This window comes from Antechinus flavipes, chromosome 1 (assembly GCF_016432865.1).
Source record: "Antechinus flavipes isolate AdamAnt ecotype Samford, QLD, Australia chromosome 1, AdamAnt_v2, whole genome shotgun sequence".
NCBI lineage: Eukaryota > Metazoa > Chordata > Mammalia > Dasyuromorphia > Dasyuridae > Antechinus > Antechinus flavipes.
Window position 1 is genome coordinate 250,528,351 of NC_067398.1, and position 15,921 is coordinate 250,544,271.

The 15,921-nt window shown below is 37.4% G+C and overlaps 1 long non-coding RNA gene across 1 annotated transcript; it reads left to right on the plus strand.

Moving 5' to 3' along the window:
- Positions 1 to 9,790: 9,790 nt before the first annotated feature.
- LOC127563664 (uncharacterized) lies at positions 9,791 to 13,194 on the plus strand. The gene is made up of 2 exons (XR_007954106.1): positions 9,791 to 9,975; positions 12,671 to 13,194. It is a non-coding gene; the product is annotated as an uncharacterized LOC127563664 (long non-coding RNA).
- Positions 13,195 to 15,921: the final 2,727 nt, after the last annotated feature.

Here is a 15,921-nt window from a genome sequence, read left to right on the forward strand (position 1 = left end):
CCCCACCTAAAAAAAAAGAGTTGATATTTTATCCTAGAGGTAATAAAGGAAAAGATAGGCTAAAGGCAGGGAAAGAGGATTGACACAGTTAGAACTATATTTTTGAAAAATCACCATGGAAGCTGAGGGGTTGGAGTGGGAGGAGACTTGAAGGAGGAAGACCTATTATAAAGCAATGATAATAGCTGAGATGATACATGATAAGAATCTGTCAAAGGGCATATGAGAGAAGAGAGCATATATGAGAGATGTAGTGAAGATAAAAATTACAAGTCTTAGAAACTGATTGGACATGTGTAGTGAATAAGTGTGAGGAATGGAGGATGACATTGAGATTGTAAGCCTAGATGATTGGGATGACCTTGGTAACTTCAAGAATGATGGTGAAATTCAGAAGGGGGAAGAATCTGGGGAACAGATAATGAGTTCTATTTTGTACATCATGAGATGTCCAAAACATAATTTGAAATATTTACAGGACATCTAGTTCAAAATATCCAAAAAGCAGTTGTAGTTGAATCCTGTAGCTCTGGAAAACAACAAGAGCTGGATAGAAAAGATCATTTAAACTATGGAAATTGATAAGATCACCAAGTGAGATATTATAGAGGAGAAAAAGAAGCAGATTCAGGTGAAATCTTGGGTGATATTTTTTATAATGGACATGACATGAATAAAATCAGGAAATAAGTCTGAAGAGTAGTGAAACAAAGGAAAACCAGGAGAGAGCTACTTTGTGAAAACTTATAGAGGACAGACCTGTGGAAGAGGGAGGAATTTATGACCAAAGAAGAACTAGAGATCACTATTGACCACAAAATAGAAAATTTTGATTCTATCAAATTGAAAAGTTTTTGTACAAACAAAACAAATACAGACAAGATTAGAAGGGAAACAATAAACTGGGGAAACATTTTTACAGTCAAAGGTTCTGATAAAGGCCTCATTTCCAAAATATATAGAGCATTGACTCTAATTTATAAGAAATCAAGCCATTCTCCAAATGATAAATGGTCAAAGGATATGAACAGATAATTCTCAGATGAAGAAATTAAAACTATTTATAGACATATGAAAATATGCTCCAAATCATTATTAATCAGAGAAATGCAAATTAAGACAACTCTGAGATACCACTACACACCTGTCAGATTGGCTAGAATGACAGGGAAAGATAATGTGGAATGTTGGAGGGGATGTGGGAAAACAGGGACACTGATACATTGTTGGTGGAATTGTGAACACATCCAGCCATTCTGGAGAGCAATTTGGAACTATGCTCATAAAGTTATCCAACTGTGCATAATCTTTGATCCAGCAGTGTTTCTACTGGGCTTATACCCCAAAGAGATACTAAAGAAGGGAAAGGGACCTGTATGTGCCAAAATGTTTGTGGCAGCCCTGTTTGTAGTGGCTAGAAGCTGGAAAATGAATGGATGCCCATCGATTGGAGAACGGTTGAGTAAATTGTGGTATATGAACGTTATGGAATATTATTGTTCTGTAAGAAATGAATGATGAATACAGAGAGGATTGGCGAGACTTACATGAACTGATGCTAAGTGAAATGAGCAGAACCAGGAGATCATTATATACCACAACACCAATACTGTATAAGGATGTATTCTGATGGAAGTGGATCTCTTCAATAAAGAGTGCTAATTCAGTTTCAATTGATCAAGGATGGACAGAAGCAGCTACACCCAAAGAAAGAACACTGGGAAATGAATATAAACTGCTTGCATTTTTGTTTTTCTTCTCGGGTTATTTATACCTTCTGAATCCAATTCTCCCTGTGCAACAAGAGAACTGTTCGGTTCTGCACACATTTATTGTATCTAGGATATACTGTAACCTATTTAACATTTAAAGGACTGCTTGCCATCTGGGGGAGGAGGTGGAGGGTGGGAGGGGAAAAATCAGAACAGAAGTGAGTGCAAGGGATAATGTTGTAAAAAAAAAAATTACCCTGGCATGGGTTCTGTCAATAAAAAGTTATTTTAAAAAAAGAAAAGAAAAGAAAACTTACAGAGGAGAGAATATCCAGGAGGAGGAATATTTAATAACATAAAACTCTGCAGAGAAATCAAGAAGATTTAGGATTAAGAGAAGACCACTAGATAATTCAGTTAAAATATCACTTATAATTTTAAATAAGGTAGGTTTAGGTGAATGATAATAGATTACAGAGGGATTCTAACAGAGAGAGAGAGGATAACAGAAGCACCAAGTGCAAGTGACTTACAAAAGGAGTTTAGTAATTAAGGGGGAAAGAAATGCAAGATGACAATTGACAATGCTAGGAAGATCAAGTGAGGGTTTTCTAATTTGCTTTGTTATCTTTTGTGTTAAGATGGAGAACATGGATATAATTATAAGCAAGAAGGAAGGAATCAGTAAACAGGATAAGATTAAACATAAGAAAGAATAGAGATAGGAATAGTGGAAAAATTGCTAGAAAACTTCATAGGTGAAAATGGGAACAAGAGTGAAAGTAAAAGAGTTGACTTTATCTAAAAGAGTGATTATTTCTTTATCCAAGACTAGATTGATGGAAGAGACAGGTTGAATGACTTAAAGGATAATAAATAAGAAAGGAGAAGAAAACAGGAGAGAAATATTTTGAGGAATGAAAGTGGTGAGAGGAAGATATCAATAAAAATTAAATAAACAAAAAGTCAGTCAAAGGTTCTTTTGTACCTACTCTCTGAGAGGTGAGTCCAGGTTGCAATGGAAAGACCAAATAAATGCATTAGAAAAATGATTCAGGCATCACTATAAAAGACAAATTGGAAAGGGCAAATGTCAAAGCAGTAAGACAGAAATAAGGTTTTTATCCATCTGGGGCTAACAAAGTGATCAAGACAGGGAATTTAAGAGACACTTACCTACTATACAAAGAATACTTAGCTGTCTGCCACCTGTGTGAACATAACTGAACTACAATATACTTTATCACATACTATATCTGTTGCAGGGAATCCTGACCTCTAAAAGCTTAATTGTACTTAAACAAAACAAATGATAACCTTTTATGAGATTTCTTGTAGAAGATAAAGAAATATGGACCTCATGATAGTGCTATTAGGTCATTTTAGAGCTGGTTGAATGATAAGACCCAAAGAATATTTATTAAATATACTTACATCAATTTGGAAGGAAGTCTTTAATAGGCTGTGATGGAACTGTCTTCACCTTTTCAACTCGTTCAACATTTTTATCAATGACTTAAATGAGGATAAATGTCATGCCTATCAAATTTATGCAAAATTACATAGGAATAGATAACATATGGGATAACAAAATTATGATTCAAATAGATATCAAAAAGCTGGCACAATGAGCAAAATAACTGTATGGACATGTATACTATATTGTATTTAACTTATACTTTAACATATTTAACATGTATTGCTCAACCTACCATCTGGGGGAGAGGTGGGAGGGAAGGAAGGGAAAAATTGGAACAAAAGTTTTGCAATTGTCAGTGCTAAAAAAATTACCCATGCATATATCTTGTAAATAAAAAGCTATAATAATAATTTTTAAAAATAAAAAATAATTTTTTAAAAAGCTTATACAATGAGCCAAAATTTACCATTATTAAAGTTCATGACTGTATAAGATTGGCTTAGTAGCAGTTTCTTTTTAAAAGCATTGGAGATTTTGGTTGACTGATTCCATAATGAGAGATAATGTTGTATAACTGATAGAAAACCCATTTCAGAGTCAGATAGAACCAAGCCCACATTCTATGACTGACACATACCAAAAAGTTGCTGAGAAAGTGCCAGTCTAAAAGGATGAAGCAGAGTAAAAGCAGAATTCAAAGCAAGATGATAGACTCAGTTTGATTATTGTTGGAGTGCATGTGTTATGTCCAGCCATGTAGTCTAGCCGTATCCTACAATTTCTTCTAACATTCCTTGAAGTGGGGACTCCGGCTATATAGAGTAGATCAGACATTTTATGTACCTCTAAAGGACAAAACTAAGATCTGTGAATCAAAGTTATAGGGAAGCTAATAGAGAACTCTTTAGAAATTAAAGCAGCTCAAAAATGAAATAGATTGCTTTGAGAAGTTGTGAGTTCCCAACAACTGGAAATATTTAAGCAGAAATTTAAAAATTATGTAACAAAGAAGATGAAGACAGAGAGATTCCTAAATAAAGTAATAGATTGGACCATCTGGACCCCAAAAGCCCTCCTAACAATGTAGAATTCTAATGGATGATTCACTCACATCTGAATTTGTAGCAAGAAAATCCAGCTACCTTAAATATTCAGATTAATTTATCTTGGTATTTGATTCAAAAAACTGTTTTCTGTAACTTTTCCTTTTTGTGGTTTTTTCTTTCACATTATATCTTAGTTTTTAACAAAAAATCTTTTAAAAAATCTTCTGTTACTTCTGAGCACCCATCTTAAAGAAATTTTCCACATGTTAAATGTTAGTGTACCTCTAGTGTTCAATCATGGTGATGGCAACAGATTGTCTGTTCTAGCAATCAAGAACTGAATTAAGGATGTTAGGAGGAAAAATCAGAGATGTGGACCTAAAAAAAAATTTTAAAGCAAATAAAAGTGTCCTGCCCAGAGATTCTATCACAGATCTAGTAACTTGCCAATAACAAAAATTTCTTAAAATTTTCTGTCTCTGTTGTGCCTCTCTTTCTGTGTCTTTGTGTATGTGTCTTTTTCACAGACACACACACACACACACACAATCTACCCTCTTATCACTTTGATTCCTCTTATATACTTATATTAAAATAAAGATTATGGTTATCTGTATGTTTTATAAATTCCTACTCAATTGTAAACTCCCTAAGGGCAGAGGTCAAATCTTGTTTATCTCCTCTAGATACCAGACTTATCTATCCACTCATAATAAAAACAATATTTTTTGAAGAACTGATAAATAGAACCCTATTTAAATTATTCTATATATACACAGATGTATATCCAATGGTACCATCTTTAGGGTGGGGGAGAGAAGAAAAAAAGAAAATTTCATGGTAACTTTATTATATATTTAAAAGGAAGAGCAAGCTGTATGTACATAATAGATTTATAGTTTCATGTGCAATAATCTTTTAAAATTTACTATATTACGGAAATGCTTGTTTTATTTCTTAAATGCAGAATAAAATGAGTAACTTTTTTAAAAAAATTAAAATGAACAAAATTTTTCTGAAACAGCATTTGTTCTTACAATTAATATTTTCTCTTCACATTGATTAATGGGAATTCTAAAATTTTTTGACACATTATCCTGAATTTCATTTTGTCTCCTTTCTTCCTGATCCCACAGATCTTTAGGAAGCTCTAAACTTTTTCACAACTCCATCCCAACCTAACTTTATGGGATTCACAATCTTCCAGCTCACTATTCTCTTCATGAAAATCAAATAGCTCATTGTTTCTTCTCTGCAATATTACTAGGTTAAAGAAACTTTTCTATTTCATTCATACAACCTGCCAAGAGATGTTCCTGACTATCCCTTTTAAACTCAATACTTATCATAAGGGGAAGCCAACTAGTAGTTAGGAAAGAAATGAAAATAGACTTCAGATGACATTTGTGAAAAGTATTTTTGGTAATACAAATATTCAACAATTCAGTGCTTCTTTTAAGTGTATATTGTTGGAATTTTTAAAAATTTCTCTTCTAAATATAAGGTTGCCTTAAATATGAGGTTATAGAAATCAGACCAATTCATGATGGTCTTTTGGTCCAATTCGTCATGACCTTATTTGGAATTTTCTTAGCAAAGATACTGGAGTGGTTTACCACTTCCTACTCCAGATCATTTTACAGATGAGGAAACTGAGGCAAACAGGGTTCAGGATCATGTGGCTAGTGTCTAAGGTCAGATTTGAACTCAAGTCTTCCTCACTCCAAGGCCATCATGTTATCCACTGAACCAACTAGCTGCCCAGTACCATATTTCTAAAGTCTAATAAATAATTACATGTCAAAACATGAGCATCTTTTCTTCTCATTTAACCTTTTGTAATGAATACTAATGATTACCAATATGCATGGATGTGACAATATGCCAATGATGGACTCTTTAAAAATCTGTAACTAATAAAGAGTAACCAGCTACCTTTACTTTAATACTCAGTGTAATCCTTAAAGATATTTTATGGTTTCCTCGGACTCCACAATAGGCATATGAATTAATGAAACATTGTCAGAATGAATATGCTTGTTAATAGACCAAAAGATCTCATAGGTATTTCTTAATTACTTTTTAGTCTCCACAAGTCACATTTTCAAAAGTTGAGCTCTAGCTCTTCAGTGGACAAAGCTAGTAAAATACCTATAGTCCCTTTCATTTTGTAAAAAAAAAAAAAAAGCTTTTTATCTGAATTATTATAATATCACAATGCTTTTAAAAATAAACAAACGACTCATAAATAAACACATAAATTATAAGAAATTATTCATGAGATAAAATTTAGAAATAATAGTGCTAGGTAAATATAAGCACTTTCAAAAGTTAGATTTGGAAATTTTGCTAGATAAAACTATTATCACACAAAGAATTCACTTACAAGCTACTAATAATTTCAGTTTCAAACATGCAACTTTTGCTAGTTGTTTGATTTTTTTTCCCCAAATGTGTCATGAGAAACTGAAGTAGTGTTTCAAGAAATTCAAAATAAATTAGTAAAAACTTTGTCTAGTTACATAAAAATAAAATAGTACTTATGACTAGACTCCAACGTAGTCATAAGTTTTCCATTTAGAATGCTGTATTTTATCTGATAAAAGATTCAAGAAAATGTCATGTAACACTCCTGCGCATATGACCAACTCATCATCCCATCAGAAATTTCTATAGCAGCACCAGAATTTTCATTTTCAAGATACATGAGCTTTTGTCAAATAGTGACATCTCCCCTGTAATATGAATTTTCAATATGATATAAAAAATGATGGATATATCACACATTTTAGAGAGCAGGGAATAGCAACCTGTCAATGAATTTAAAATTTGTGTCAACCTATTTGAAGTTCTATTCTCTAAAAGACCAGGACACTTTTGTAAACCATATAAATGTAAAACAGTTGCAAATGCTTTTGTTGAATATGAGAAATAAGTTCTTTCCACAAAATATAATCATTGTTTCTGTTGTTTAAAAGATGTTATCTTTTCATTGGCATTGTAGTTATAGAAATATGTTGGTAGTCTTCTAAATTTCTATGCAAAGATGAAATTGATAAAAAGTTATCACTTCTGTAACATATGCAAAACAAACCACTGGCTGACTCTTCCTCACTATTTAAACATACATAAGCCTGTACAAGTATCATATTTACTGATCTGAAGGAAAGATGCCAATTAATGTTACCAAAAGAAATGGAAAAATCAAAGTAGTATTAATGATTCAAATATGTTTTACTTAAGCCTTTGTCCTCTGACAATTTAAAAATACAGAAGTACTTTTAAATGTTTTCAAACTAAGCCAAACAACAAAAAAGCACACAGTGACATTTAAAACTTCCTAACAGAATTAATAAGCAGTATAGTACCAGCAATACAGCAATTTCTGTTTTCATATAACAAAACAATAAAAGCATTCATTTACAAGAAGTAGTTTGGGGGGGGAGGGGGAGAATGATGGTACCTAAAAGAGGAGCAGAATAAGAATGGAAAACTCATTATTAAAATAGAGAGTAGTTTTTTCTCCTGAGTCAAAAATCTTTTTAAAATAGAGCATTTTACAGAATTATATAAATTCTATAAAAACTGAAGATCAACAGAAGCTTAATGATACTCTTCTTCCAAGTATAGTTATCTAAAATGTATTTATACACAGAGTTCTTTCTTAAGATATTCCCACAAAATTGTCAGTGAATTCCTAGTTAAGTTTCTCTACAATAGCTAAATGGAAAATTGCTACATAAATTTTTTAAGAGGTGAGGTGTTGAAGATTTTGTATTTGTTTTTTAAAAGGCCATTATGGTTTAATGAAATAGGATGTTAAATGGAATAGAATATGTTCTTGATTTAGAATAAATATTTCAAAATTGAAAAAAAATTATAAACATTCATTAACTTTGACAAGTCACCAGATATCTTTCCTCACTTTAGAAACCACTATTTTGTTTAAGCACAAGAAAAAGTAACACAGGGGCCAAAAATCAACAACAAAGTAAGAGCTCCATTTAAACTTTTGCAACATCCAATCTTAACACTTACTTTGCCTTATACATCCAAATGAATTCAACAATTTAGGAGAACAGAGGAAGTGGAGGGAGGCAGAAGAGAGAAAAGCAATGAAAATAACTGAAATTTAAAGTGACTTGTCACTTCACAGTTCATGTCTGTTGGTATATCTTGTCACCCACCATTTAGAGACTCAGTTGCATTGGAAGAATTTCTGGTGTGGAAAAATCTAGCTATGAATCAATTGCAATTTTGAAACAGTTAAGTGTTTTGTGGCATTTCCAAAAAAAGAAAGTGAATGATAATAAAACCAAAGCTCACCTACCATGCTTCTCAATTCTAAAAGGATTTTTACATGTCTGAGTTCTACTTAGGACTATGCAAGCTTTTTTTTTTCCTCTCTACACTGATTCATTAAAACACAATATAAACTTAACCCTTTATCCCTAGGAAGAGGATCCATTATTCTTTTGGCATAACTTTAGAGATAGCTAAATGCTGATGAGTATTTTATTAATAAAGAAATTTTTTTTCAAATAAAAAGAGGGTAGAAGAGAGAATGGTAGATAAGGAAAGGAATTGGGTTTGTATCGAGTTGCTAACACATACACAGATAGGATTACACAAGCATTTCCAGTACTATGCAGAAAATACTTACTGATCATAAATACTATTCCACTTAATTCTTTAATGCAAAAAAAATTACCATCCTTCTAAAGCTGCATTTCTTAATTTCTAAGAAGGAGATAGGACATATTTGGTCCAAAATATCTCTGTGCCTACCTTGTGCCAATGCTTGAAACATGTGGAGTTGAAGCAAGAGAAACGCCCACCATCCACGACAGAAGAAAAAGAAACATAGGTTGAACTTTATCATTTGTTTTCTCCAACTACTCCTTCGTGCCATAATCTCTCCTCCGACTTCTCTTCCAATCATTATATCCTCCCTGACTGCCTTCAGATCCGAATGCACGTTTTCATCATCATTCCTCCCAGCCCACTGTGAGGCTGGGCTTTCTTTGGTTAAGTAGGAACTTGTATTCCTGTTGCTCCGATACTGAAGTTTGGGGGATACTGGCTTCTCCTGTTCATAAGAAGTAAGGACCTGATGGCTTGTGCTCACTTTACATGCAACCCGAAGGCAATAGTCTGTGTGCATGACTGTATTATAATCGCCATCTAAGTCAATGTATCTTGTAGAAGTATTGATTGCACCAAAACAGCCAGTCAGAAATGTGAAGCACATGTTTCTCTGCCTTGTCACATCCAATGCCTTCTACACAGGCTGAGACACAGCAAGTTTACTGACGCTGGCTAGTATTTCCGTAAATCTGGATCCTTCATCGCAGCACTATAACAAACATGAGATTGTTCCATTCTACCCAGCCAGCAACTGAAGACGGCAAGCCAGAGAGTACCTTTCATATACCGCAAAGAGGACGAAAACTATATTCCCCTTAGATTTTCACTGATCATGGTAAGTTTCCAGTTTTCAGTTCCCTGTGAAATAGTACATTCTTTTATCACTTGGGGGGGAAAAAACACCAACATAGAAAAAAAGGGACGGAATGAAGAACTGTCATCCTCATCCTCCCGTAGGGACATTTTATTTCAGACCACTGCAAAATTAACTGGATAGTAGAAAGGGGAGTCTCCAAACATCTTCCAACCTCTTAGTTGCATGTACCCAGAAATAAGCAATTGTACCCGCTTTCCTAGGATATAAAAAAAGCTCTGATCTGACTGGGAACAGGCAGAGGAGGATAGGAGATCAAAAGGTTGTCTCGGGCAGGTAAGTGGCTTAGTTCTCCTCGCTTGGGTTGCAACGAGCCTGGCAGGGAGGGTAGCTAGGTGGGGTGTGTGATGATAGGGAGGGCAGCTTAGAGAGAAAGTGGGGCGGGGGCGAGGTGGACTAAAAAGCCACTGCGGGTGAGGATGGGTGTGGGTGGGTGTACAGGAAAGACTAGAGGAGAGCAGGGAAGAGAGGCTAGAGAAAAGGAAGAAGGAAGGTTTGCGCTGGCAGGAAAGGGCAAGAGGGGAACGTTTCAGAGAAGAGGATTTAGGGCTGGGTTATAGAGGAATAAAAGGGGAAGAGAGAGAACACTAGATCTAAGAGAAAATCGCCTAAACTCTTAAAGGTAGTTCGGGAGGATAGTCGAGAACATCCAATATTCAAAAGGGAGGTGTGGGTGAGGACAGAGATTGAAGGAGCTGAGAAGAGTGGGGATGAGGAAAAGGGGGGGGGGGAATTTGAGGAAGTGAGGGACAACCCCTCCAGCCCAAAACCCCTTCCAGCAGTTGGGGGGAAGGGATCTTCCAGGGATGAAAGATTCCATAACTTGAGGAATATGATGGGGAAGACTATAAGACTGTTGCGGAGGAGGCTACTATTAGACTAGAAGACCTGCTAGGCAGGGTGAGAATGCTGGGGGAAACTGTTGGGGTGATGAGAATGCTAGGGAATAGGTATGCTGATATAAAGGAGGGTAAAATTGCTGGGGAAAGAGGGTTCTTGGAGGGAGAGGGTGAGAATTTGGGGGAGAAGAGATTAATTGGGTTAGGAAGTAAGGATGTTGGGGAGATAGGGCTCTAGGGGAACAGGATGAAAATTCTGGGGAAAGGGAACTGCTGAGTATGAGGGTAGGTAAGAATGCTGGGGAGGAGGGTACTTGGAGGAGAGGGTGAGAATCCTTAGAAGAGAGGACTACTGGACTTGGGGCAGGGAGAAAGGATTCTAGGGGTACTTGGGGATGGAGAGAATGCTAGGAAGAGGGGACTGTTGGGAGAAGGGGGTAATAATATTTAGGAGAAGAAAATTCGAGGAGAGGGAGAGAATATTGGAAAATGGTTACTGCTGGGGTTTGGAGGCTAAGAATACAGGGGAGTGGGGATTAGTGGGGGGAGAAGTGAGAATAAAGGGACTCCTGAGGTAACAAGAGTTAGAATGTTGGAGTGGAGGGGATTCTTGAGAAAGGTGGGAATGTTGGGAAAGGGGGATTTCTAGGGATTGGGGGATTTTGCTAGAGAGAGGACGTCCTAAGAGAGAGGGTGCAAATATTGGGGAGAAGGGACTGCGGAGGGTAAGAATGTTGGGAAAGGGGCGTCCTGGGAGAGAGGGTGACAATCTGAGATGTGGGGCGGGGAGTGCATGTATTCGAGCTTCACAAGTCACCCCATGAATTGCTGCCTCGGACTTCCCCCACACACCCCACCCCCGTCCCTCCGGACTCCTCGGGCATCCCTAGAAGCCACGAGCAGCAGAGGAAGAGTAGAGGGCGTCCGAGGGTCCCTCTCTGCCGCAACAGCTGGAGGTGGGAGGAGGCACACTGGGGATCATCCCCTCAGTTGAGAATGGGGATGAGAGGGGGGTCCACTTTCACCGTTCCTCTCCCTCCTTCCCTTCCCCGCCTTCCCGACGCACCCCGGAGTGCCCGTGGAGGTCCGGGGGGCTGCCCCATCACCCGCCCCCCGGCGCCCGATTCCTTCCGCGGCGCTGTCCCCGAAGAAAAGTGAGACAGAGCAGAGGCGCCTCCGCCGGCCCGCCCGACCGCCCGTCCGCCCGCCGCCTTCCAGCCGCCGCCGCGAGAGCGCGGCCAACACTCACCCGCCGCCGCCGCCGCTTCCCATTCACAGCCCGGCCACACGCGCCGCCCTCAGCCCGGAGCTGATTGGTGGAGCCGAGGTGGCTCTGGCGTGTCCCGTTCTTCCCTCCGCTACTCCCCCCTCCCCCCCGCCCCGGCCCCGATCCTGACCCCCCTTGGTTGTTTTCAAACTATCGGGGGCCCGCCCGCGTGGAATTTTACGCCCTCCCTCCTGGGTCCCCTCAGGCCTCTTTCTGCGCCTGCTACGCCCCCTAGGGACCCATGATGGAGATTGCAACGCCCGCCGGGCGCCCTGGCTAAGACTTAAGGGTTGGGCTGGTTGGCAGCTTCGGCCCGGCCCCGGCTGCACTCGCTCGCAAGCCTAGGCGCGCCCGGGCATCCCGCGGCGCAAGAGGCAGACGGCTCCCGCCCTCTCGGTCCCCCGGAGCTACTCCTGCTGCGGGAAGGGAGGCTAAGCGGGAACTTGCAGTTGGCAAAGAGAAGAGGGCGCCGAAAGGAACGGGGAAGTTTCCGCTCGCACAGGTGCTTCGTCTCTGCCAGGTTCTGGCTGCAGTGGAGACTGCGGGCAGCCGGGAAAGAGCCTTTTTCGCGTCTCTCCCTCCGACTGAATCCAGCTGTTTTTCCGCAGCTGGACAAGAAGGGGATGGTGAAATCATCCAGCAATGCTCCAGTAAAATGAGATCCTATTAAACACGGGGTGGGGCTCTCGTCTCCTTAACGAATAAAGAAATAAAACTTGGCCCCAATCTCTGCAGGCACTTAAAAAAAGTCAGGGGGTTATTTAGGTTTTGTAGGGTTTTTAATTGTATTTATGTAATTATTTACCTGTCTACTTTTTATTATTTATTTACTTATCTGGTTATTTGTTTGCTTGTTCATTTATAGAGTTTAGAAGACACGAAAAAGAACAGAGAGGAGAGACAACGTTTCTTTAGCCTTATTACCAGCCCCCATTGCTTGCTACCCACAAAGTGCAGAGAATGAAGGTTCTCTCCTTCACCCCTAACTTGACTACAAGCTGAGACTGGTCTCCGGAATTGAAGTTCAGCCAGGAACTCATCCCCCGGGAGTCTCTGTGTTTGCCACTGTATTCCCTTGCTACCCATTGCTAGGTTTCATGCCTCATGGGGGAGTCTTCTCGAGCAGGATTAAAAGAGAAAGAAGAAAAAGAAAAAAAAAAAAAAACTGATTGTTTTCTGGTGGTTAAACATTGTTACCTTAACTGGAAATGAGAAATTTGCTCAACTGGGTTTTTAATTACTAGTAACAAAACATAATGGCTGCAAATCTGCTTCCTGAAGAGTTTGGAAGTTCTGTTTATAGATTTGAAGGTCGTCTTTGTCCTATAAAGAAGGGAACGTGATGGGCTCTTTTCTTGATAAATAAAGTAATCTAGGGACCAGAGCTAATGGTGCTATTTCCCGTGTTCTGTATGTGTTATTCTTCTCTTAGAATATCTTAAAGTGATGGGTTTCTTGGGGTTTTCCCCCTCACTTTACTTTGCAGCAGTACTTGACAATAGTAAATGCGCTGATGGTGAACATCAGTGATATGTCGGATGGCAGCAAGCATCAGTAGCCTGAGGAAATACAGGACTTGCACTGTGGGTGGCATTACATTTTCTGTTTGTATCTGACAGCAGCAGTGGGCCTATACTCATTTACATGAGTATTTAAGTTCCTCAATTAATCCTTTTATCCTAAAAATGATATTCTAGTCAGGTTCAATATAGGTTGGAGGAGGAGGGAGATCTTACATGGCCTGACACCATGCAGGGTTCTTTTAAAGCACTTTCACAGGCAATATTTCATTTGATCATTATAACAATCCTATAAAGTAGTTAAAGGGGCCATTTCTAACCCAATATAACAGATGAGAAACTGAGGCGCAAGGCAATTAAAATAATTTATCCAAAGTCAGATAACTAATTCATTGCAGAACCAAAACTGAACTAAAATCTCTAAGGGATCTCTCTTTAAAAAAAAATACTTTTATTCTCAAAAAACAGTATACTATGGTAAAATCTCATTATAATGCACCTATGTCAGAGAGAAGGGATCTCTGGCCTGAAGGATAAGTATAAACATCTCTTTAATTTCATCTTAAAATGTAACAAGATATAATTGTTAGTGTTCTTAATTGCAAAAAATGCAACATGATTTTAAAAGGCTTTAGCAGGAATTGTCTAAAAGGCCACAGGAGTGAAGTTAGAGGTGAAGAAGACCTATTCCATGAAAATAGACACTTCCATAAAATTGAATGTAGTACTATAAGGTAGGAAATTAGTTTTTTTTTTCACTAAAAATGAGTGGATAAACAACCTAAATATAAAATGAGCACATCATTTCAAAAAACAGAGATGGGTGGAAGGCGGTACCTTTTAGAAATTAAAGAGAAAAGTTCAGAACAGAACAGCTGATATAGATGAAGAAAGACAACTTTTTACAAAATTTAAAAGATGTTACTCAAAATTGATGCAACTAAAATAAGGGGAAAAAATTTGAATGAGAAAAATATTTGTGTCAAAAATCTACAATATGGAATTGTCACAAATACAAAACTAGATTGTTCCCCATTAAATATGCAATCAAAGGTTATAAATCATTTTCAAAAGAAGAAATGCAAATAAAGAAATACTATCAACAATCAGCTTTTTTAAATGAGCAAATCACCAATACCAAGTAAAATGCAAATTAAGTAAACTGAGGTTTTTTTTGTCTCAAATACAGAAAATTAGCAAAGATGATAAATGCTAAAAGTAGTGTTGAAGTGACAGTGGGAAGACACCCACTAATACATTGGTGGTAGAGGGATGAATTAATCCAGCTATTCTGGAAAATAAATCACTAACTTGCTCTTATCTATTAGATTAACAATACTTTTACTAGAAATATACCCGAAGGATGTCAAAAATAGGAGGAAGAAAAAGTTTATAAAGGGGACAAAATATTCATAGAAGCATTTTTGATTTAATAAAGAACCAGAAAGCCAGGAAAATGGGTATCCTTTAGTTAGAAGTGACTGAAAATGATTGTTATAGTAATACAATAGAATATTATTGCATCATAGGAAACAGCAAAGATGAGAAATTACAAGAAATATGAGAAGATTTGTAGGAAGTAATTTAGAATGAAGAAAGAAGAACCAAGGTAATAATAAACAAAATGACTAGAATTATCTAGTGAAAATAACATTAAAAAGCAGCTACACTCAAATCATATGCAATGATCAATGTTGGTCTCAGAGTCCACTTGATGAATTGTGCCTCCTTTCCCTCAAAGAAAACTGAAGAATCATGAATTTCAATGTTACATATGCTGTTAGACATAGTTGCTGCTGTGTCAGTTTGTTTTGGTAACTATTTTTCCTTGTTAAAAGAGAGGGTGAAGGGGTGTGTTTCAGGAAGTGACTACATCAATAAAACTGTTTCTAAATTATTTGGGGTGGAAGGCAATAATAAAAGACATGAGAAAGGCAAGTGATTGGGTTGGGTCAATGAGCAAAAAGAGAAATTTTCGAGAATTCCTTCCAAATTTAAATGGAAATTAAAATATAGCAAATTCTGGTAATATTTACCATTTTAGTGCAAAAAATTATTTATTTTTCTCTTAAGAAGAGGTATTTTAAGGATTTGGAATATATCAAGGTTGCATCTCTGTCTGGGGCCCCTGTTTTGTTTTGTTTTTCTTCCCTTTTTCTTCTCTTATCCTTAATAGATCATGATAGAAAATTGAAGTATTTGAGAGTGTTTTATGTTCTCTTTTCTCCATGCTTTTATTCTAAATGTAGCACCCCCTCTGGGCTTCTCACTGGTAAGTCCCCCATTACATAAAAACATATCTGCCAATACTCTAATGGAAAAAAAGAGGGGGAGGAAAGGGTCAGAGAATTCAACAAGCAGTTTTGAAAATTGTGACATAGTTGTATTTTGCTTTGTTTTGTTTTTTACTAACTTTGGAAGGCAAGAAGATTTGAGAAGGGGAGAGTGGGAATGATGCTGTTCATATGAGTTAGCTATGCAATACAGAGTACAATTCCAAAATGAGCCAAATGTGCAACATGTAATCATCATGTCACCAAACTCTGACAGAATCTTAATTTGCAACCATTGAAAGAAATTGGAAGGGGGTGATAGT